Here is a 23850-nt window from a genome sequence, read left to right on the forward strand (position 1 = left end):
TGACTTATTTGTCCCCGAGAAGGGGAGCGCACCATTCATGGAAACACTGCAATACCATGTTGATGCATGGAGTGGAAGGAGCAAGCTCCGCTTCCGTTTCCGAAGGTCAAAAATCCATTTAACATATAGTCTCCGGATAGGAGACGTATCAGACATTAAACTGATAAGAACAGATACTACACTTGATCTTAGCCAAAAGGCCGAGAAGCGATACCGGAATAGACGCAGCCAAAGGGGGAGCCGGCGAAGGCGCTGGCTTTTGGGGTGGAGGCTAGCGGGCATTTAACTCTATACGTTACAGAGGTAGAACGTTGAGCTAGCAGATCAGAAGTTCATGTTTTCTAAACCCATGCAGAAAACACACACAAACTGTTGGGAAAAAGCAGTCATCGCTTAACCAAACAGAAACATGAAGTAAAGCTTCAGTTAATTTGCTTGCAGCTTGCAGATCCAATACGTCGATCGTAAAGGTAATGCCGGTAGATCGCACATACCTTAAAGGGGACATATTATGAGATTTTTTTAAAGATGAAAACTAAGTCTAAAATAGGTCTGAGCAAAAGTGTGCCGTTTTGGGTGTGTCATTTAAAATGCAAATGAGCGGATGAAGTGCAACCACTGATCACAATGATGGTGGTTTGTTGCAATTGAAACTCAATTGTGCTGTGAAATATTTTATCTCTCTCTTTCTCTCCATACTAAATGGTTGTGCTGTGGTTGGATAGTGCAGATAAAGGGGGCGGTATTACCTTATTCTGACATCACAATAAGGGCCAAATTACAATGACCTATTTTTCACATGCTTGCAGAAAATGGTTTACCAAAACTAAGTTATTGGGTTGATCTTTTTAACATTTTCTAGGTTGATAGAAGCACTGGGGACACAATTATAGCACTTAAACATGGAAAAAGTCAGATTTTCATAATATGTCCCCTTTAACTGTGTATGCTGCTCCACGCCTCCACGAGCTTCGGGAAACAGAGCGCAAAATTGTCATTATGGTCTTGGATTAACTGTGAAACATGCTTTGCCTTTCTTCTCAAATGTGTTTTCATAAATCTTACGCTGTCCGCTGCAGCTCAGTCGTCTAACTTCTGAAATTTACCAGGATGCGCATTTTTTCCTTGATGCAGGAACTGATCCACGCTCATGAGAGAGAGAGAGAGAATTTAGAATTTTCAAAAAACCTTTATTACAAATTAAAACATTTTCATAACCTCAAATCAGAAAAAACAAAGGGGAAAAAAAAATATATATATATAGTAACGGAAATAACAAAAAATAAGCCAACATAGGAGCAAAGACGAAATCATCTTCAATAACCAGACACAGAGCTCCTCCATAATACCAAATCAATTCAAAAGAAAGAAGATCATTCATTGCTTTTAAGTATCTAAAACCAATAAGGATTCTAGATTTAACTTATTTTAAAAACTGCTAATATATCATGGCTTCCAGGTCTGTCAACGTTGCTGTGGTTTTTCGACAGCTGTAATATGAAGGGTAGAGTGAAAAAAAATGTTTAAGTGTTTTGAACATCCCAATCTGTTCGTTTACTTAGTATTTTATTCATGTTTTCGAGTTAAAAAATAATTCTTAAATCAAGATACATTTACTTAATAAGCAAAGTGGCTTAGAATTTAAGTCTTGTTTACTGAAATAAATTCTAAAATGTAATAGGTTAAGGCTTAAAACAAGTAAAAATATCTGCCAGTGGGGTAAGAAAAATAAACCTAAATTGAGTTTATTATTGAATTAAGTTGAAACTAGAATTAAGTTTATTTTTCTTACCCCGCTGGCAGATATTTTTTACTTGTTTTAAATATAAACCTGTTGATTTTTATAATTTATTTCAATTATTACAAAGTATACGATCTGATTTTTTAATCGCGGTGTTTGTTTTATTCCTCGTTTCTTTTCCGTGCATTTGCTTTATTTATTTATTTTTGCTTGTTGCATTTAAATGCACGTTTGATTTGTTGCCACATTATTCTGTGTTAATGTATTTTTTAACATGTTTATAAACAAAAATTGCGTTATTATAATTAATTATATGGCTGTGAATTCCCAGCAAACACAAAACGCTTTTATAACAATTTTCTATTACAATACATAATATCTTAAGCCACTTTGCTTACCAAGTAAATGTATCTCCATTTAAGAATTGTCAGATATTCACAAGAAAACAAGACAAAAACAGTAAGTAAGATATTCATTTACTTTTTTCTTTCAAACATGAATTTACAGACGGCTGGAAATTTTAAATAAAATAACTAGACATACCTATTCGGGTCTGCTCCCGTTTGCTGTGATGACGGGGACTTAGTCCAAAGCACATTTTGAGGAATACTTACACATTTTACTTCTTATTTCTTTGGAATTAATTATTATTTATTTTCAATTACAAAGTATGCGATCTGATTTTTTTAATCGCGGTGTTTGTTTTATTCCTCGTTTCTTTTCCATGCATTTGCTTTATTTATTTATTTTCTGCTTGTTGCATTTAAATGCACATTTGATTTGTTGCCACATTATTCTGTGTTAATGTATTTTTTAACATGTTTATCAACAAAAAGTGCGTTATTATAATTAATTATATAGCTGTGAAATATATACAAGAATTCCCAGCAAAAACAAAACGTTTTTATAACAATTTTCTATTACAATACATAATATCTTAAGCCACTTTGCTTACCAAGTAAATGTATCTCCATTTAAGAATTGTCAGATATTCACTAGAAAACAAGACAAAAACAGTAAGTAAGATATTCATTTACTTTTTTCTTTCAAACATGAATTTACAGACGGCTGGGAATTTTTAATAAAATAACTAGACATACCTATTCGGGTCTGCTCCCGTTTGCTGTGATGACGGGAGACTTAGTCCAAAGCACATTTTGAGGAATACTTACACATTTTACTTCTTATTTCTTTGAAATTAATTATTATTTATTTTCAATTACAAAGTATGAGATCTGATTTTTTTAATCGCGGTGTGTGTTTTATTCCTCGTTTCTTTAGCTCACACAACATTCTACCAAAAAACAGCAGATCATTTTCTACTAGATAACTCCATACACTATGGATTAAAAATGTCCCGACTGCGAACCTGATAAAACCCAGGTAAAAAGCAAATACAAATAAACCATTTTGATTTAGCAAAAGTTTACAAATAAATGCACTCCCTGCACACAACAAGCACGTCTAGTTACCATTCATATTTTGCGTGATTTAAGTTTCGTCGCATCTGTAACAGGTACCGTAGCAACGGCACTGTAAAACACAGATTAATTCCTGTAAAACAGGAGAGAAACGAGGAGACAGCGTTCAGGTTTGAGCTCTCTGCAGTAATTTATTTTTTGAATTTCCTTCAGCAAAACACCTCTATTGTTAAGAGTCATTTTTGTTTCACATATTACATGTTCAGTGTCTCTTTAACATAACAATGAATTTTCAGTTTCTATGTCATTACAAAATCCATAATAAAATAAATCTATTTGCCCCAAATACATGTTTACTTACTCTTTGTGCTTGTATTTTACTCTATTTATCAAAATGAAATGCAAAGACAATGGTAATATCCACCAGCTATTTTTAAAGATACTTGGAATCTTTCACTCACAGTATTTTATCAGTATCATGTTAATATAGTACTGCAAAATCATGCTCAAAACTAATAAAGTGAATAAAAGGGTAACTTTAAACTTCATTTTAAACTGTAAACATTTTTGTATAGACTTATTAAACAAAAACATTTTAAGCCAATGGTGAAAAACTAACAAACAGTGAGTTAACCATATCTGTTAACCTTACAAGCTCAAAAAACATCATCATATGCTTTATGTACATGAGAAAGTGTGTGTTTTGAACTGACTCGTTTCAAACTCATTATAAACAAAATCATTAACAGACTCTGATGAAAATTATTTCACTAAAACAGTCCACCCTTATCCCATTTGCATTTCTGCATGACCAAATTCTACACCTGATGTGTTTTTGTACATTTACCCACCTGTAAAACAGGAGAGAAACGAGGAGACAGCGTTCAGGTTTGAGCTCTCTGCAGTAATGAGAAACTCACAACTCACGCAGCTACAGTAAACCTGTCACCCGACACTGCCCCCTGCTGGCCTGGAGCAAACACTACTCAATTAACTTTAAAACAGGAAAAGTCACATAAAAATAGATCCCTTTGGATAACTATAATTTCTTTCTTTAAAAGAAATACAATAAATTGTTTTCAAATAAAAGACAATAATTGAATATTCTTAAAAACACAAATACAACACTTTTGTGGTTGTCACACACTCCCCGGCAAAAAGAAATGGGTCCCACCATTTTCTGCTCATCTTTTAACTAAAACTCTCTTTTTTCTTTTAACAGGCAACAGGAACTGGTAATAGGTATGGTGGTGATGTTAGGTGGTAAGGCATGTATGTAAATAGTGGGTAAATGGTAGAATATGAGTTTAGTGGATAGGTTGGTGTTGGGTAGGGGATAAGAGAGTGCATGGGTTGGGTGGTATGAGTTGTAGTGTAAGTAGGGGATTGTAAGTGTGTGTTTGCCATATTAACTGTGGCTTGTGTTGTCAGTGAAGGCTGACCCAGGTTCTCATATGTAAAAATCTGTCTAGGTCGTCTGTCCCGACTTGACCTCCTGACCTCGGCCTGGTTGTCTGGCACCGGATTGGCTGGAGCCTGTTCCTCATCACTAAGGTGGCTGAGGTCCACAGGGGGATGCCACAAGGCTGAAGCAGTTTGAGCAGCTGGTGTTGTGGCTGCGGTAACTACTACTCCTCTGGGCCTAGAACTCTCTAGTGGATCGGCCTCAATCACCCTAGCCACAGTCTGGACGCTGCCAAGGGTTGTCTTCCTTGGAATAGTTACTGAATGTTCAGTGTTATTTCTCACTGGTATAATGACATAAGGTCTCTTTGCAGTCTGTATTTCTAGTAGGCCCTCCTCAATCTCAAGCTCTGAGAGGTGTGCACTGTTTCCATCAGGTTCAAACAAGAGGAGAGGGTCTGACTGAGCTACCGCGGATGGGATCTGGCACTTAACCCAGGCTACTTGGCCAGCTGGGAAAACAGTGTCATAATTCCCAGTTCTTAACACTCTCTGGTACATGGAGGGTTTGTCAGCCTGAATAAAGTTCACCAGCAGCTCAACTTTATCAGCAGGGACAGATATTGCATCAGAAAGGAGCGTGGTGAGAGCTGGAACAAGTTCTGCTGGCCGATTTTGAATAACTTCCTCTAACACATTAAATCCAAGTAGTGGCTGTGCCAGCGGGATGTTACAGATGAGGAAAGGCACCATGATAGACTGGCTAAAAGCACCATTTCCACTGAAGCGGACTGCAATGAGGACCCAGCCATCAAAAGGGAGGATTTCTCCATTTACAGCGTGCACTTCCAGCTCTTCTCTCTCATCAAATATTTCACTGAGTGGCCTAATGGGTGCGTCTGGTAGATATTTCTCTTTCCAGCTTTTGTCAATCATGCTCACCTGAGCTCCAGTGTCTAGTAAGGCGTTGACTGTCAAGCCATTAAGGTCACATCGCGCAAGGGCTTTGGCCCCTATAAACTTGGCCAGGCGCCTACTTGTTTGGGTCGGTAGGGAAAGGGGGGATTGGAGATTGACTTGTTCATTGTTTCCTTTTGAGCTCTGATTAGCTAGACTTGTCTTTGTATGATTAGCAGAGCCCCATACGTTAGACTCAGCACTGTGGGACTGAACGTGGAGCCCGGTCACTACTTGTCCCGTGGCAGGGACCGGCTCCAGTTTTCCGAACGCTTGGGCTTCTTCAAACAGCCTACTGCTCTGTGGCCGTCTTCACCACAGTAAAAACAATGAGTGCACCCTGGCCGATTCTGTTCAAGGCAATTAGCACAGCTATTTGATCTGGCTTTCTTTTGATCCACTTTGACTTGGCAATGATGGCAAGATTCTGGGTTTTGAATCCACTGTGGCCGTTGCAGCAGTTCAACTTTATTCATTAACTCCTCTACTTTCTCAGTTAACTGTTGGAGTGCATCAGCCTTTGGCTGTTTATCTTGTCCGTCTTTCTTTGTGCTGCTGCTTTGTACTGCTGCAACTTCAAGCTCTGTGCTATGCACGCTTACTTGTTTTTGCTTCACAGCTGACCCCAGACGTCTCTGTCTCTCATTCTCAGTATTTGTTATCTTCATCATTTGTTTTAGAATTGTCTCGTCAGTCACACTGCTATCTGAGAGGAATGGTTTAAGTTCTCGACGTATGTCATTATGCTTATGGCTGAGGCCCTGATATATGGCGTGTAGGAAAATGTCTTGAACTGTGTTTGCATTGTATTTCACTTCTGTGTCAGCGTATTTTGAAGCAAACAGGATCTTTTGTTTGAGACCTATTACACGGTATAAGAACTGTTGCGGAGTTTCACCGTCGTTTTGTTTTGTGCACATAAGCTCTTGGAAGAGTTCTGTGTTGCTTCGCCCACCTAAATGGGACTGCAGAAAGCCTTTCAGCTCGTCTATTGTTAAATCATCCTTGTGCATTAGCATGTCTTTAAAGTTTCCAGATTTAATGACTCTGAGAACGCCTCTCAGTATCTCAGTCTCACTGAATCGTTCTTTAACACCTTCATCGATTTGTCTGCATATGCTATTGTAGCTTAAATCTGAGCTCTGATCACCAATCTGTCCACCTTGAATCTTGAACTCACGACGAAGCAGTGAAAGGTCTCGAAGGGGGACGACTCGATCATGTCTTCCTTGTGGATGTTGTTCAGGTTTGTGAGTGTTGTTATATTGTAGTGTAGATTGTACTGGTGTAGGTGTGAGCGTAGGTGATGATGTGGGGTTGTTTATGTATTGTAGGACTTTGTTGCTAAGCTCAGCGTAGCTAGAAAGCATTCTCTGTAACTCTGTGTCAGTGTTCTGTGTAGTTTTGACATCAGTATGTGTGAGAAGGGGATTAGTGATTGGTGAAGCAGTTGCTACGCTAACCGCAGCTGTGTGGGTAGTATTAGTATTAGAACCAATGGCTGTCACGTTAGCAGTTGTCAGGTTATCAGTAGCTGTCTCTGGCTGACCTACTGTCATATCCTCACCCAGTACTGGGGTGGTTGACATTATGTTGTGCACATAATCCCCTGCACCTGCTTTTGGTTGAGCAAAACGAACCTCAATGACATTATTTACAGTATCATTAAGCTCTAACAACACGGCCATACCTGAATCCTCAGATTCCAACAAAGTGTCACTGTTCATAAAAGCTAGAATGTACTCAAAGCAGCCCTCCTCTTCACCAATCTGAAGCTTAGATGAATCCTTCCCTGGCACAGGACCAACACTCTGGGCTAGTTGGAAAAGTTCATTGGCCGTCAGCATGAGTAGACTCTTCTTGATGCTCCACACCAAGCCTTTTCTCTCAGCGTCTGCCATGACTGCTTTTCCCTTCTCCTCACAGTTGGTTGCTCTCCCAGGTAGCACTTTCACCAGTAGCCCTTAGTCTTCCACGTGTGCAGCACCGTCGTAACCTCACAGGCAATTGGTCTGGTGAAGACAGGGCCTGTGCATCTGAGATGGTGGATGGTTGAGGTAGGTTGTATCTTCACGATCCAGAGATGAGGTGAAACACTGGCCTCACACATGTAACACCCAATCTTCCTTTAACTTCAAGACGGGAAGAGGCGTCAGCTCCTGGAACATTACACTGCTGATTCTGATTGTGCTTGTAGCCTACGCATATGCTGCCGTTCCCCGTACTGGCCACCAAAAATCTGTAACAGGTACCGTAGCAACGGCACTGTAAAACACAGATTAATTCCTGTAAAACAGGAGAGAAACGAGGAGACAGCGTTCAGGTTTGAGCTCTCTGCAGTAATTTATTTTTTGAATTTCCTTCAGCAAAACACCTCTATTGTTAAGAGTCATTTTTGTTTCACATATTACATGTTCAGTGTCTCTTTAACATAACAATGAATTTTCAGTTTCTATGTCATTACAAAATCCATAATAAAATAAATCTATTTGCCCCAAATACATGTTTACTTACTCTTTGTGCTTGTATTTTACTCTATTTATCAAAATGAAATGCAAAGACAATGGTAATATCCACCAGCTATTTTTAAAGATACTTGGAATCTTTCACTCACAGTATTTTATCAGTATCATGTTAATATAGTACTGCAAAATCATGCTCAAAACTAATAAAGTGAATAAAATGGTAACTTTAAACTTCATTTTAAACTGTAAACATTTTTGTATAGACTTATTAAACAAAAACATTTTAAGCCAATGGTGAAAAACTAACAAACAGTGAGTTAACCATATCTGTTAACCTTACAAGCTCAAAAAACATCATCATATGCTTTATGTACATGAGAAAGTGTGTGTTTTGAACTGACTCGTTTCAAACTCATTATAAACAAAATCATTAACAGACTCTGATGAAAATTATTTCACTAAAACAGTCCACCCTTATCCCATTTGCATTTCTGCATGACCAAATTCTACACCTGATGTGTTTTTGTACATTTACCCACCTGTAAAACAGGAGAGAAACGAGGAGACAGCGTTCAGGTTTGAGCTCTCTGCAGTAATGAGAAACTCACAACTCACGCAGCTACAGTAAACCTGTCACCCGACACTGCCCCCTGCTGGCCTGGAGCAAACACTACTCAATTAACTTTAAAACAGGAAAAGTCACATAAAAATAGATCCCTTTGGATAACTATAATTTCTTTCTTTAAAAGAAATACAATAAATTGTTTTCAAATAAAAGACAATAATTGAATATTCTTAAAAACACAAATACAACACTTTTGTGGTTGTCACACATACATTTTGGAAGGCACACGATAAAAACAAAATAAGGCTTTTAATGTATGCAGACTTCATTCTCCGTTGAGGGCTTATCAATCATAATAAACGCTGTTAACTCTTCTCATTGAATGGTCTAAATCCAATGCTGGTAAAGAAATCAAATGTGCATTTCAACGCAACAAGCAAGCCGTAAAGCAATGGATGCAGGCAAACAAACGAGGAATAGCACATACACCACGATTAGATCATCGGGTCTCATACTTTGGAATTAATAAGAAATAATTATTCAGTCTAAAGAAATAAGAAGTAAAATGTCTAAGTATTTCTCCAAATGTGCAGACTCATTACAATAAACGGGAGCAGACACGAATAGTTATGTATGTCTCGTTATTTTATTTAAAATTGACAGCTGTCTAACATATGATATATTTTGATAATACGAAATGCTAAAAAAATAATATAACACCAATCGACAATATCTGTTATTGTTATTTTTACAAGTAAAGTCATGTGTAGGAGAAAACAAAGCAGCTGTCAGTCCATACTATATTGAGTGGCCATCGTAGTGGTGCAACCTGAACGATGTTTTCCTTACTTCCGGTCAAAGGCGCCATTTTGTGAAATAGGCATATAGGTGACGCTGGAGCACGCGGCCATTGTCTCTGTTCAACAAAACAAGTGTATATATACACATACGCATATTTTTCCTCAATCAATCACCGAATACAAGGTGCAATTCGATGCCAACTGGCCCTTCTCTCTGGTTTCATGTTTGTAAGGAAAATTAAGGGGGAAATTACGATAGCATTTCAGCCAAACATTCATTCGTGCCACGCTGCTTTTCTTTGAACGAAAAAAAAAACCCTCTGCTCCCCCTACACAATTTCTTCTCCTGTTATTTTATGCTTAAAACAAGCAAATAAATCTGCCTACAGGGTAAGAAAAAATTCGTTAACTTTTCCCATAAACACTTAATTCAAGAAAAATTGTCCCACCCCACTGGCCATTTTTTATCCACAATACACATTCGATGTCTGCACGCACCATTGTCTTTGTTCAACGCAAACAATTCTGTTGCGTTTTTCTTTGAACGAAGTGCTCCGCCTAGATAATTTGACCCATATTCACATGGGTTTGTTTCTCGTTTTTTCTTTGAGAACAATCTATATAGCGCTTTCCACAATCGTTTTGGTGTTAGCTTTACGTAAAATAGAAACACAGAAAAGTACTGAGCGATGGAGAAACCACGAAGCGGAACATATTATGACCACGGATTGGCAAACAAACTGGCAACCACGCACAAAAGAAGCAAACTCTGGTTTTAAACTCACCTTATTTGTCCCCGGAAAGCGCCAGAGTCGATGCACGGAGTGGACGGAGCAAGCCTCGCTTCCATAGCCGAAGGTCAAAAATCCATTCAAACGTGTAGTCCCCGGTGTCCACTCGATTTTACCCAAAAAGCCGAGGAGCGATACCGCAATGGCATCCGGAGAAGGCGCTGGCTGTCGGGATGGAGGTTAGCGGGTCAGAGATCCGGCACTGAAGGTCTGCGTTCATTACTCACCGTGTGCATTTCACTCTATACTTGTAAAAAAACCATACAAATACATACAGAAACAGTTATCACTCATACAAAAAGAAACACGAAGGTAAAGCTTCAGTTAATTTGCTCGCTGAATGCTTTTTGCATGCACATACAAAACTGAACAAAACTGATATACTGAACAAAATAGGCCCCAAAATTGAGGAACACCAGTTGTTTAGTTAAACTGATTGAATAGCACTTTGCTTTCTATTTGTTAAATATGAAATGAGACAATAAATTACAAATTACATTTCAATGCCTGCAGCGTGTTCATGTCCACACCACAAATAAAACCGTGTGACCCTTTTTTTTGGTTTAAAGATTGAAAGTTTCGAACCTACGCAACACTCTAAAGACAAATGCTCCTAAATAGTACCAAATAAGGGTTCTTCAGCTTGTAACCATAGCAGAACCCGTTTTTTTGGTACTATATAGAACCTTTTTATACGGTTCTATAAAGAATCTTGCCTTGAAAAATGCTCACCTCAGTGGTGCTATAAAGAACGATTAATTTATCAGCTGTCAGGAGTGACATTTTTGTTATTTATCCACTTTCTAATGTATAGCACTTGATAAGGATTAACAGTTTAAAAACAGAAATGCAAGACATCAGAAAATACATTTATTTTTTACTTTCATAACATGAGAGGTGTCATACAATAACAAATATGTGCTTTAAAATCACATTCCTAAGTTAAAAATATACATAAAAATAGATATATGGATCATTACACAAATCACTACTCAAAGGAAATATGTTAAATAACTGCTTCAATATTAATTAACAATAACGTTTGGCCAAGGCAGTCCTTGTAAATAGACATATAAATAGACAAATAAAATCATGACATATATGCCATAGAGCCTGAGATAGAGAAAAATAATAAGGAATTCTGCTTTTACTACCATCTCAGAAATATTGCCAGAATTGGAGGTTTTGTCTCAAGACAGGACTTAGAGAAACTTGTTCATGCTTTCATCACCAGCAGGGCCGATTATTGCAATGGACAATGGATTAAAAAAGTACTGTTACTTGTTTAAAAACCACTTCATGGCTACAGGCCGAAATACATGACAGATATGCTAATCGAATATGAAACCGATTACTCGGAGCAATAGGATCAGGTCATTTAGAAAAAACAGGGGTTCACTCAAAACAAGGTGCATCAGCATTTAGTTATTATCAGCTTTCAGAAGAGATCAGATGTGCTTCAACAGTAGACACTTTTAAATCTAGATTAAAAACACATCAGTTTAACTTTGCATTTACTGAATGATTTAAAACAGTACGAATAAAACAGTACAAAAGAATAAAACAGTATGAACCTTACCTGTTATAAAGGGAATGAAGCTTACGGTATGGTGCTTACCTGCAGAAATAAATAAAGTACAATAAGAACACACAGAACTTCAATTTTCAAAATTATTTTAACAATAAATGATGATTATTTTACTGGTTTACCTGTTTGCGATTACCACAGAATCCCGTCACCTGGCTGCGGTCTTCATTTGGTGAACGGTTCTTCACTCATAATTGACCTATACAAGAAATAGAGAAGAATAATAAGCAATTCTGCTTTTACATGTAGATGTGTGCCCCAAGAACACAGACACACCGGCTCCAAAAAGTTTAAAAAGTACACATTTCTGTTATTTTAATGTGGCAAATGTGTCAGCTTTAAAAGAAGCATACATTACCTTTTAAAGAGGATGCGCACTGCGTGAAATACCTTTACTCCCAGCATAAGCAAGCAATTTTCAAAATGCTTTTAAAAGTAATGGTGATTATCTTACTTGTTTAACTGTTTGTGATTACCATGGAATCATGTCACCATCATTTTTAAGCTTGTAAAGCAAATAATGAAACATTGACTTAGTAGGAAAAAATATTTTGGAAGTAGCGTGATAAATGATGAAGAAAATATTTTGCAAAGTGATGGTTAGCACACGGTTGATGGTACCTAATAAATTCCATCATATTTTTTTTATTCCTACTATGGAAGTCAATGGTGACTATCTGCTGTGGGTTTACCATCATTCCTCAAAATACCTTCTTTTGTGTTACTCAGAAAAAAACTAATCCTCGTGTTGTTGTAAGCCTGTATGCATGAGTAAATGATGACAGAATTATCATCATAAATTGAAATATCCCTTTAAACTGTATTTCCCCCCCTTAAACCTAAACTTATTTTCTTACGGCAAGTCATTTAGGTAATCAAGAAAATACTTTACCCGTTGTCTTTGTGAGTTAAACAAATACAGCTACGCTTCCAGGTCTGTCGACGTTGCTGTGGTTTTTCGACAGCTGTATTATGAAGGGTAGCGAATGAATGAATACATTGCAAAAAATCATTTCTTACTTGTTATTTCGAACTGTTTTCACTGTACAAATATCTAGAAAGTCTTAAAGTAAGATGCATTTTTTGATGAGCAAAATGCCCTAAGAAAATAAGCCTAGCCTTTAGGGAGAAAAAAACTCAAAATTTAAGCGAATTTGGGCTTAAAACAAGCAAATAAATCTGCCAAAGGGGTAAGAAACAAATCTAGATATAAACACTTAATTCAAGAAAAATTGTCGTAGCCCATTGGCAGATTTGTTGGCTTGTTTAATGTACATGCATGTACAATATTTCAATTTGTCTTGTATTTATTAGCATTTTGTATTGCCCAACGCTGTCTATGTTGTTTAACTGTTGTCATTTTCTTATAAAAGCCTTTATAATTTATTAGTTTGGATGATTGCCATTCCCGAGAACCTCTTATATTGGAAATAAAAGAATCATCTAAGCATTATTTTGTTGACTGTCTCTTAGACATGTAGCCGTTTGATTGTGGTTCTATTTAATGGCTAGTCTATTCTTTTGGAATGGTCAAACGTCTATTAGATTTTCACTGACAGCCCAAATTAAGCCTTGTTTTAGCCTAGACACATATTCGCTGTCTATTAGAAATTATGTAGTCGTTGAATAGCCGCTTTTTTGATGACTAATGTATTCTTGGGCCGTGGTTAGACGTCTCTTGGATTTTACGTAAAACGACAAAAGAATCTATTTTTAACACATAGGTCAGGGGAGAGCGCGAACGCAGTCCCCCACTATCAGAAATTTTGCAGTCGAGATTCCCACATTTGGGGAATTCGCAAAGGGTCAGCACAACCGGAGTGCAATGGCTGAGCCTCGCCCTGGGTGAACCACCTTCATGATCATGGTGTCTCCCCTGCCAGGTAAGTATGAGCGACACCCTTTGAGGCCAGACGGCCGCATCTTCCTGTGACCGATCACATCAACGGCGCCCCCGAAGGCCGTCCGACTAACATTTCATTACTGTGTGTGACCAGGTGGAAAGCGCACGAAGCCACGTCTGAGACCAAACATTCTTCGAGATCTACCCTATTTTTATTCCGTTTCCAGCCCGGTTGAACCGTGTAGAGTGAAATATGTGAAACAATTTAAATCAAATGGATTTAAATTGCGCATTCAAATATATGGTTTCGTTATTACAAAGTAACTTTACGTGGAATAGAAACAAAGAAATGTACAGAGCAATCAAGAAACAACGAAAGCATAGCAATTTTAGAACGTGGATAAATAAAAACACAGGGCTCAATGACTTACCCGTTGTCGTTGTGAGTTAAACAAGTACAGCTATGCTTCCAGGTCTGTCGACGTTGCTGTGGATTTTCGACAGCTGTAGTATGAAGGGTAGTGAAAAAAGTTTTCAGGTGTTTTTAACATTCCAATCGGCCTCTTTCGCTTTTGTTGCACCTTCAGCTGTGTCGAGGATGTTTAATTCGTCCTCGGATCACCACCACAAACTTGTAAAGAAAATAATTAAATACATTACAAAAACATTTCTTTATCAGCGTGTTCATTTCCACGCAAGCTTTTCGTTAAACCAATAAAGCCAACGAAAACACAGCAATTTAAAGAAACACACGTATTAGAAAAAACACCGTCATTCACGCACAAAAGAAGCAAATTCTTTTTTTGTATTTGACTTATTTGTCCCCGAGAAGGGGAGCGCACCATTCATGGAAACACTGCAATACCATGTTGATGCATGGAGTGGAAGGAGCAAGCTCCGCTTCCATTTCCGAAGGTCAAAAATCCATTTAACATATAGTCTCCGGATAGGAGACGTATCAGACATTAAACTGATAAGAACAGATACTACACTTGATCTTAGCCAAAAGGCCGAGAAGCGATACCGGAATAGACGCAGCCAAAGGGGGAGCCGGCGAAGGCGCTGGCTTTTGGGGTGGAGGCTAGCGGGCATTTAACTCTATACGTTACAGAGGTAGAACGTTGAGCTAGCAGATCAGAAGTTCATGTTTTCTAAACCCATGCAGAAAACACACACAAACTGTTGGGAAAAAGCAGTCATCGCTTAACCAAACAGAAACATGAAGTAAAGCTTCAGTTAATTTGCTTGCAGCTTGCAGATCCAATACGTCGATCGTAAAGGTAATGCCGATAGATCGCACATACCTTAACTGTGTATGCTGCTCCACGCCTCCACGAGCTTCGGGAAACAGAGCGCAAAATTGTCATTATGGTCTTGGATTAACTGTGAAACATGCTTTGCCTTTCTTCTCAAATGTGTTTTCATAAATCTTACGCTGTCCGCTGCAGCTCAGTCGTCTAACTTCTGAAATTTACCAGGATGCGCATTTTTTCCTTGATGCAGGAACTGATCCACGCTCATGAGAGAGAGAGAGAGAATTTAGAATTTTCAAAAAACCTTTATTACAAATTAAAACATTTTCATAACCTCAAATCAGAAAAAACAAAGGGGAAAAAATATATATATATATATATAGTAACGGAAATAACAAAAAATAAGCCAACATAGGAGCAAAGACGAAATCATCTTCAATAACCAGACACAGAGCTCCTCCATAATACCAAATCAATTCAAAAGAAAGAAGATCATTCATTGCTTTTAAGTATCTAAAACCAATAAGGATTCTAGATTTAACTTATTTTAAAAACTGCTAATATATCATGGCTTCCAGGTCTGTCAACGTTGCTGTGGTTTTTCGACAGCTGTAATATGAAGGGTAGAGTGAAAAAAAATGTTTAAGTGTTTTGAACATCCAAATCTGTTCGTTTACTTAGTATTTTATTCATGTTTTCGAGTTAAAAAATAATTCTTAAATCAAGATACATTTACTTAATAAGCAAAGTGGCTTAGAATTTAAGTCTTGTTTACTGAAATAAATTCTAAAATGTAATAGGTTAAGGCTTAAAACAAGTAAAAATATCTGCCAGTGGGGTAAGAAAAATAAACCTAAATTGAGTTTATTATTGAATTAAGTTGAAACTAGAATTACGTTTATTTTTCTTACCCCGCTGGCAGATATTTTTTTACTTGTTTTAAATATAAACCTGTTGATTTTTATAATTTATTTCAATTATTACAAAGTATACGATCTGATTTTTTAATCGCGGTGTTTGTTTTATTCCTCGTTTCTTTTCCGTGCATTTGCTTTATTTATTTATTTTTGCTTGTTGCATTTAAATGCACGTTTGATTTGTTGCCACATTATTCTGTGTTAATGTATTTTTTAACATGTTTATAAACAAAAAGTGCGTTATTATAATTAATTATATGGCTGTGAATTCCCAGCAAACACAAAACGCTTTTATAACAATTTTCTATTACAATACATAATATCTTAAGCCACTTTGCTTACCAAGTAAATGTATCTCCATTTAAGAATTGTCAGATATTCACAAGAAAACAAGACAAAAACAGTAAGTAAGATATTCATTTACTTTTTTCTTTCAAACATGAATTTACAGACGGCTGGAAATTTTAAATAAAATAACTAGACATACCTATTCGGCAAGGGCGTAGGAACCGGGGGGGACGGGGGGGACGTGTCCCCTCCAATATTGGAGACAGTTTCATTTGTCCCCCCCAAAAATTATTTGAAAAATTTTTGATTTTGAAATCTTTAACTCGCATGCTTTTATTTTGAAAGCGCAACACAGCGTCTTTTCACCGGCCCGCCCCACCCCCTCAACGGCTAGTGGGGTCTGAAGCTGGCGACAGGTCGTCTGAGGTTAATATGAAGAGACAGCAGCAGCTCAGTTTAAATGATTTCTTTCTACTGGGGAAGAAAAGAAAGAAAGGAAATGTGAGTTGGTATAAATTTAGTCCTGGAGGATAATTATATTTTATGTTTAACGTAAGCCATGGATTAAAGTTCTCCGTCAATTGCAAAATTCTTAAATTCACTTTTCATAAAGACGACGTGTATTCCCCTTGCTAAGCGGGATTTGATCAAAGCCTGGAGTGGAGCAAAAGCACGTTCTTCTCTCCACTGTAAGCATTCTGTAATCACTTCGCTCCGGGTTTTCAGACTGTAACTTAGTGTGTTAAGCTGGTAAAATTGGTGTCTTTGCACTGTATGCCTTGTGATTTGTCCCGTTACATGACCACTCGCGTCCCGTTTTTTAACTGATACGCTGATCTAATCAGTGACTGGTACATGTTTGTTAAACTTCATGTGGCGTCACAAGAACCAAGAGGCAGATGACATCAAAATCCTGTGAGAGCGATTCAAGAAAACATACGAGGAGACTGCTATCGAAATGCTTTTACGGTACTTTGATGTCATCCGCCTGTCGGTTCCAGCACCGCTGCCCGAAGTCGAACCCGCAGCATAAGCAGCAGTGCTGCTGATCACGGCACATGATAATGATCACCGACACCTGTCATCCAATCACAGACCCCGTCCCGTCCAGTGTACATTACAGGGGTGATATACGATTTCATATTTTCTTTTTATAAAGTGGGTAATTTACTGTAGCCGTTTCGCCTCAATCTGAAATGCCCCAAAAGCATTTCCAACTTTGCTTGGACATTCTCGTGCGTGAGTCACAGCCTGTACGCGTGTTTTAAATAGCTAAATCTATGTAAGTTTTTTTAGTTTGTCACATAAATTAACATGAAGGGGATAACGTTTTTTTTAACCCTTAGTGCAGGAGTCACAAGTTTGTTTTAGACATATAGTAAAGGGAATGGTTCAATTAAAAGGACTGTGTTAAAAGTAAAGCTGTAAATTAACAAACTATTAATAAACCTACCATATGTTGTAGGCATAAAAGTTATAAATTAGGAGATTAACTATCATTTTGACAAATGGCTTAAAAGAATACAATGTATATTCACACAAAACCATACTTGCACTGCTGCTGTAGCCCACCTTTGGTCCTGTATTTTATAGTGACAGTTGGCAATATATGCCACATGAGACTTCAATGTTGCATTAATAGCAAAAAAGTGCTAGCTTGCTATTAATCAGAAGAAAATAAAATATAAACATGCACTGAAAGTGTATTTACTGAAGTAAATACTGAAGTATATTTTAGAGATTAAAAATGCTTTAAAATTGTCAGTTTGCATATTTTAAATGCCAGTTTAAAACATCTCTCCTTAAAATGCTATTGGTCTCACCTATTTACATAAAGTGTCATTTCACAAGACTTTTTTAAGATGTCAAATGTCAAATCTTTTGTGTCCTCAGAGAACATATGTAAAGTTCTAGCTCAAAATACCATAAAGATAATTTATCATGTTAAAATTGCCACGTTGTGATTTTTTTTTTCACTTTAACCCATGCCTTAGACTTGTTGATATTAAGCTGATGTTGTGATTCAACATCTAACTAGTAACGCTACACTCTTGCTAGGTAAACGTTGTCACTATTAACCTTACTAGCCAACGAAGGCTGGCGAAAATATGGCAGACTTTCCAGTAATGTAATGGAGAAAAGCGATTTGACACTAAAAACAGTATTTAGGATGATGATTGTAAAAGAACATGATGAGTTAGTCTGTCTGTGTGTTTTTTGCTTGTTCATGACATTCCCATAAGTATTTTTCTATACCTTGTCCATTTCCACTACTTTCGTATTAGAGATCAGATGAAGTTCAGCTGGAAACTAACAGTGGTGACACTGGTGAGGGTAATGCAGGGAGAGCTATAGCACTGAGCTCCAGGTAGGTGTTATATGAAGGGTGAGGTGATTTTAGATTGTTGATCATGAAAGGAAAGTTTGAACATGATTAGAAGTGAACACGTTAATTATATCATTTAAGTAGAATAAAGTATGTCGGTGAATGTTTTGCAGTGTATGACATATTTCTGTTCAAATCATTAACGGATCTGTCAGGTTTCCGATATGTGTCCCCCCCAATGTTAAACTCATTCCTACGCCCCTGCTATTCGGGTCTGCTCCCGTTTGCTGTGATGACGGGGACTTAGTCCAAAGCACATTTTGAGGAATACTTAAACATTTTACTTCTTATTTCTTTGGAATTAATTATTATTTATTTTCAATTACAAAGTATGCGATCTGATTTTTTTAATCGCGGTGTTTGTTTTATTCCTCGTTTCTTTTCCATGCATTTGCTTTATTTATTTATTTTCTGCTTGTTGCATTTAAATGCACATTTGATTTGTTGCCACATTATTCTGTGTTAATGTATTTTTTAACATGTTTATCAACAAAAAGTGCGTTATTATAATTAATTATATAGCTGTGAAATATATACAAGAATTCCCAGCAAAAACAAAACGTTTTTATAACAATTTTCTATTACAATACATAATATCTTAAGCCACTTTGCTTACCAAGTAAATGTATCTCCATTTAAGAATTGTCAGATATTCACTAGAAAACAAGACAAAAACAGTAAGTAAGATATTCATTTACTTTTTTCTTTCAAACATGAATTTACAGACGGCTGGGAATTTTTAATAAAATAACTAGACATACCTATTCGGGTCTGCTCCCGTTTGCTGTGATGACGGGAGACTTAGTCCAAAGCACATTTTGAGGAATACTTACACATTTTACTTCTTATTTCTTTGAAATTAATTATTATTTATTTTCAATTACAAAGTATGAGATCTGATTTTTTTAATCGCGGTGTGTGTTTTATTCCTCGTTTCTTTAGCTCACACAACATTCTACCAAAAAACAGCAGATCATTTTCTACTAGATAACTCCATACACTATGGATTAAAAATGTCCCGACTGCGAACCTGATAAAACCCAGGTAAAAAGCAAATACAAATAAACCATTTTGATTTAGCAAAAGTTTACAAATAAATGCACTCCCTGCACACAACAAGCACGTCTAGTTACCATTCATATTTTGCGTGATTTAAGTTTCGTCGCATACATTTTGGAAGGCACACGATAAAAACAAAATAAGGCTTTTAATGTATGCAGACTTCATTCTCCGTTGAGGGCTTATCAATCATAATAAACGCTGTTAACTCTTCTCATTGAATGGTCTAAATCCAATGCTGGTAAAGAAATCAAATGTGCATTTCAACGCAACAAGCAAGCCGTAAAGCAATGGATGCAGGCAAACAAACGAGGAATAGCACATACACCACGATTAGATCATCGGGTCTCATACTTTGGAATTAATAAGAAATAATTATTCAGTCTAAAGAAATAAGAAGTAAAATGTCTAAGTATTTCTCCAAATGTGCAGACTCATTACAATAAACGGGAGCAGACACGAATAGTTATGTATGTCTCGTTATTTTATTTAAAATTGACAGCTGTCTAACATATGATATATTTTGATAATACGAAATGCTAAAAAAATAATATAACACCAATCGACAATATCTGTTATTGTTATTTTTACAAGTAAATTCATGTGTAGGAGAAAACAAAGCAGCTGTCAGTCCATACTATATTGAGTGGCCATCGTAGTGGTGCAACCTGAACGATGTTTTCCTTACTTCCGGTCAAAGGCGCCATTTTGTGAAATAGGCATATAGGTGACGCTGGAGCACGCGGCCATTGTCTCTGTTCAACAAAACAAGTGTATATATACGCATATTTTTCCTCAATCAATCACCGAATACAAGGTGCAATTCGATGCCAACTGGCCCTTCTCTCTGGTTTCATGTTTGTAAGGAAAATTAAGGGGGAAATTACGATAGCATTTCAGCCAAACATTCATTCGTGCCACGCTGCTTTTCTTTGAACGAAAAAAAAAACCCTCTGCTCCCCCTACACAATTTCTTCTCCTGTTATTTTATGCTTAAAACAAGCAAATAAATCTGCCTACAGGGTAAGAAAAAATTCGTTAACTTTTCCCATAAACACTTAATTCAAGAAAAATTGTCCCACCCCACTGGCCATTTTTTATCCACAATACACATTCGATGTCTGCACGCACCATTGTCTTTGTTCAACGCAAACAATTCTGTTGCGTTTTTCTTTGAACGAAGTGCTCCGCCTAGATAATTTGACCCATATTCACATGGGTTTGTTTCTCGTTTTTTCTTTGAGAACAATCTATATAGCGCTTTCCACAATCGTTTTGGTGTTAGCTTTACGTAAAATAGAAACACAGAAAAGTACTGAGCGATGGAGAAACCACGAAGCGGAACATATTATGACCACGGATTGGCAAACAAACTGGCAACCACGCACAAAAGAAGCAAACTCTGGTTTTAAACTCACCTTATTTGTCCCCGGAAAGCGCCAGAGTCGATGCACAGAGTGGACGGAGCAAGCCTCGCTTCCATAGCCGAAGGTCAAAAATCCATTCAAACGTGTAGTCCCCGGTGTCCACTCGATTTTACCCAAAAAGCCGAGGAGCGATACCGCAATGGCATCCGGAGAAGGCGCTGGCTGTCGGGATGGAGGTTAGCGGGTCAGAGATCCGGCACTGAAGGTCTGCGTTCATTACTCACCGTGTGCATTTCACTCTATACTTGTAAAAAAACCATACAAATACATACAGAAACAGTTATCACTCATACAAAAAGAAACACGAAGGTAAAGCTTCAGTTAATTTGCTCGCTGAATGCTTTTTGCATGCACATACAAAACTGAACAAAACTGATATACTGAACAAAATAGGCCCCAAAATTGAGGAACACCAGTTGTTTAGTTAAACTGATTGAATAGCACTTTGCTTTCTATTTGTTAAATATGAAATGAGACAATAAATTACAAATTACATTTCAATGCCTGCAGCGTGTTCATGTCCACACCACAAATAAAACCGTGTGACCCTTTTTTTTGGTTTAAAGATTGAAAGTTTCGAACCTACGCAACACTCTAAAGACAAATGCTCCTAAATAGTACCAAATAAGGGTTCTTCAGCTTGTAACCATAGCAGAACCCGTTTTTTTTGGTACTATATAGAACCTTTTTATACGGTTCTATAAAGAATCTTGCCTTGAAAAATGCTCACCTCAGTGGTGCTATAAAGAACGATTAATTTATCAGCTGTCAGGAGTGACATTTTTGTTATTTATCCACTTTCTAATGTATAGCACTTGATAAGGATTAACAGTTTAAAAACAGAAATGCAAGACATCAGAAAATACATTTATTTTTTACTTTCATAACATGAGAGGTGTCATACAATAACAAATATGTGCTTTAAAATCACATTCCTAAGTTAAAAATATACATAAAAATAGATATATGGATCATTACACAAATCACTACTCAAAGGAAATATGTTAAATAACTGCTTCAATATTAATTAACAATAACGTTTGGCCAAGGCAGTCCTTGTAAATAGACATATAAATAGACAAATAAAATCATGACATATATGCCATAGAGCCTGAGATAGAGAAAAATAATAAGGAATTCTGCTTTTACTACCATCTCAGAAATATTGCCAGAATTGGAGGTTTTGTCTCAAGACAGGACTTAGAGAAACTTGTTCATGCTTTCATCACCAGCAGGGCCGATTATTGCAATGGACAATGGATTAAAAAAGTACTGTTACTTGTTTAAAAACCACTTCATGGCTACAGGCCGAAATACATGACAGATATGCTAATCGAATATGAAACCGATTACTCGGAGCAATAGGATCAGGTCATTTAGAAAAAACAGGGGTTCACTCAAAACAAGGTGCATCAGCATTTAGTTATTATCAGCTTTCAGAAGAGATCAGATGTGCTTCAACAGTAGACACTTTTAAATCTAGATTAAAAACACATCAGTTTAACTTTGCATTTACTGAATGATTTAAAACAGTACGAATAAAACAGTACAAAAGAATAAAACAGTATGAACCTTACCTGTTATAAAGGGAATGAAGCTTACGGTATGGTGCTTACCTGCAGAAATAAATAAAGTACAATAAGAACACACAGAACTTCAATTTTCAAAATTATTTTAACAATAAATGATGATTATTTTACTGGTTTACCTGTTTGCGATTACCACAGAATCCCGTCACCTGGCTGCGGTCTTCATTTGGTGAACGGTTCTTCACTCATAATTGACCTATACAAGAAATAGAGAAGAATAATAAGCAATTCTGCTTTTACATGTAGATGTGTGCCCCAAGAACACAGACACACCGGCTCCAAAAAGTTTAAAAAGTACACATTTCTGTTATTTTAATGTGGCAAATGTGTCAGCTTTAAAAGAAGCATACATTACCTTTTAAAGAGGATGCGCACTGCGTGAAATACCTTTACTCCCAGCATAAGCAAGCAATTTTCAAAATGCTTTTAAAAGTAATGGTGATTATCTTACTTGTTTAACTGTTTGTGATTACCATGGAATCATGTCACCATCATTTTTAAGCTTGTAAAGCAAATAATGAAACATTGACTTAGTAGGAAAAAATATTTTGGAAGTAGCGTGATAAATGATGAAGAAAATATTTTGCAAAGTGATGGTTAGCACACGGTTGATGGTACCTAATAAATTCCATCATATTTTTTTTATTCCTACTATGGAAGTCAATGGTGACTATCTGCTGTGGGTTTACCATCATTCCTCAAAATACCTTCTTTTGTGTTACTCAGAAAAAAAACTAATCCTCGTGTTGTTGTAAGCCTGTATGCATGAGTAAATGATGACAGAATTATCATCATAAATTGAAATATCCCTTTAAACTGTATTTCCCCCCCTTAAACCTAAACTTATTTTCTTACGGCAAGTCATTTAGGTAATCAAGAAAATACTTTACCCGTTGTCTTTGTGAGTTAAACAAATACAGCTACGCTTCCAGGTCTGTCGACGTTGCTGTGGTTTTTCGACAGCTGTATTATGAAGGGTAGCGAATGAATGAATACATTGCAAAAAATCATTTCTTACTTGTTATTTCGAACTGTTTTCACTGTACAAATATCTAGAAAGTCTTAAAATAAGATGCATTTTTTGATGAGCAAAATGCCCTAAGAAAATAAGCCTAGCCTTTAGGGAGAAAAAAACTCAAAATTTAAGCGAATTTGGGCTTAAAACAAGCAAATAAATCTGCCAAAGGGGTAAGAAACAAATCTAGATATAAACACTTAATTCAAGAAAAATTGTCGTAGCCCATTGGCAGATTTGTTGGCTTGTTTAATGTACATGCATGTACAATATTTCAATTTGTCTTGTATTTATTAGCATTTTGTATTGCCCAACGCTGTCTATGTTGTTTAACTGTTGTC

At 36.8% G+C, this 23850-nt stretch overlaps 3 non-coding genes across 3 annotated transcripts; all 3 read right to left on the reverse strand.

The window, feature by feature from the left end:
• Nucleotides 1-21: 21 nt before the first annotated feature.
• LOC135765781 (U2 spliceosomal RNA) lies at nucleotides 22-212 on the reverse strand. Its single transcript, XR_010541043.1, has one exon. It is a non-coding gene; the product is annotated as a U2 spliceosomal RNA (small nuclear RNA).
• Nucleotides 213-13458: 13246 nt separating this feature from the next.
• LOC135765746 (U1 spliceosomal RNA) lies at nucleotides 13459-13623 on the reverse strand. The gene has a single exon (XR_010541008.1). It is a non-coding gene; the product is annotated as a U1 spliceosomal RNA (small nuclear RNA).
• Nucleotides 13624-14406: 783 nt separating this feature from the next.
• Nucleotides 14407-14597, reverse strand: LOC135765768 (U2 spliceosomal RNA). Its single transcript, XR_010541030.1, has one exon. It is a non-coding gene; the product is annotated as a U2 spliceosomal RNA (small nuclear RNA).
• Between the last annotated feature and the right edge of the window lie 9253 nt (nucleotides 14598-23850).

Source organism: Paramisgurnus dabryanus, chromosome 9, assembly GCF_030506205.2.
Source record: "Paramisgurnus dabryanus chromosome 9, PD_genome_1.1, whole genome shotgun sequence".
NCBI lineage: Eukaryota > Metazoa > Chordata > Actinopteri > Cypriniformes > Cobitidae > Paramisgurnus > Paramisgurnus dabryanus.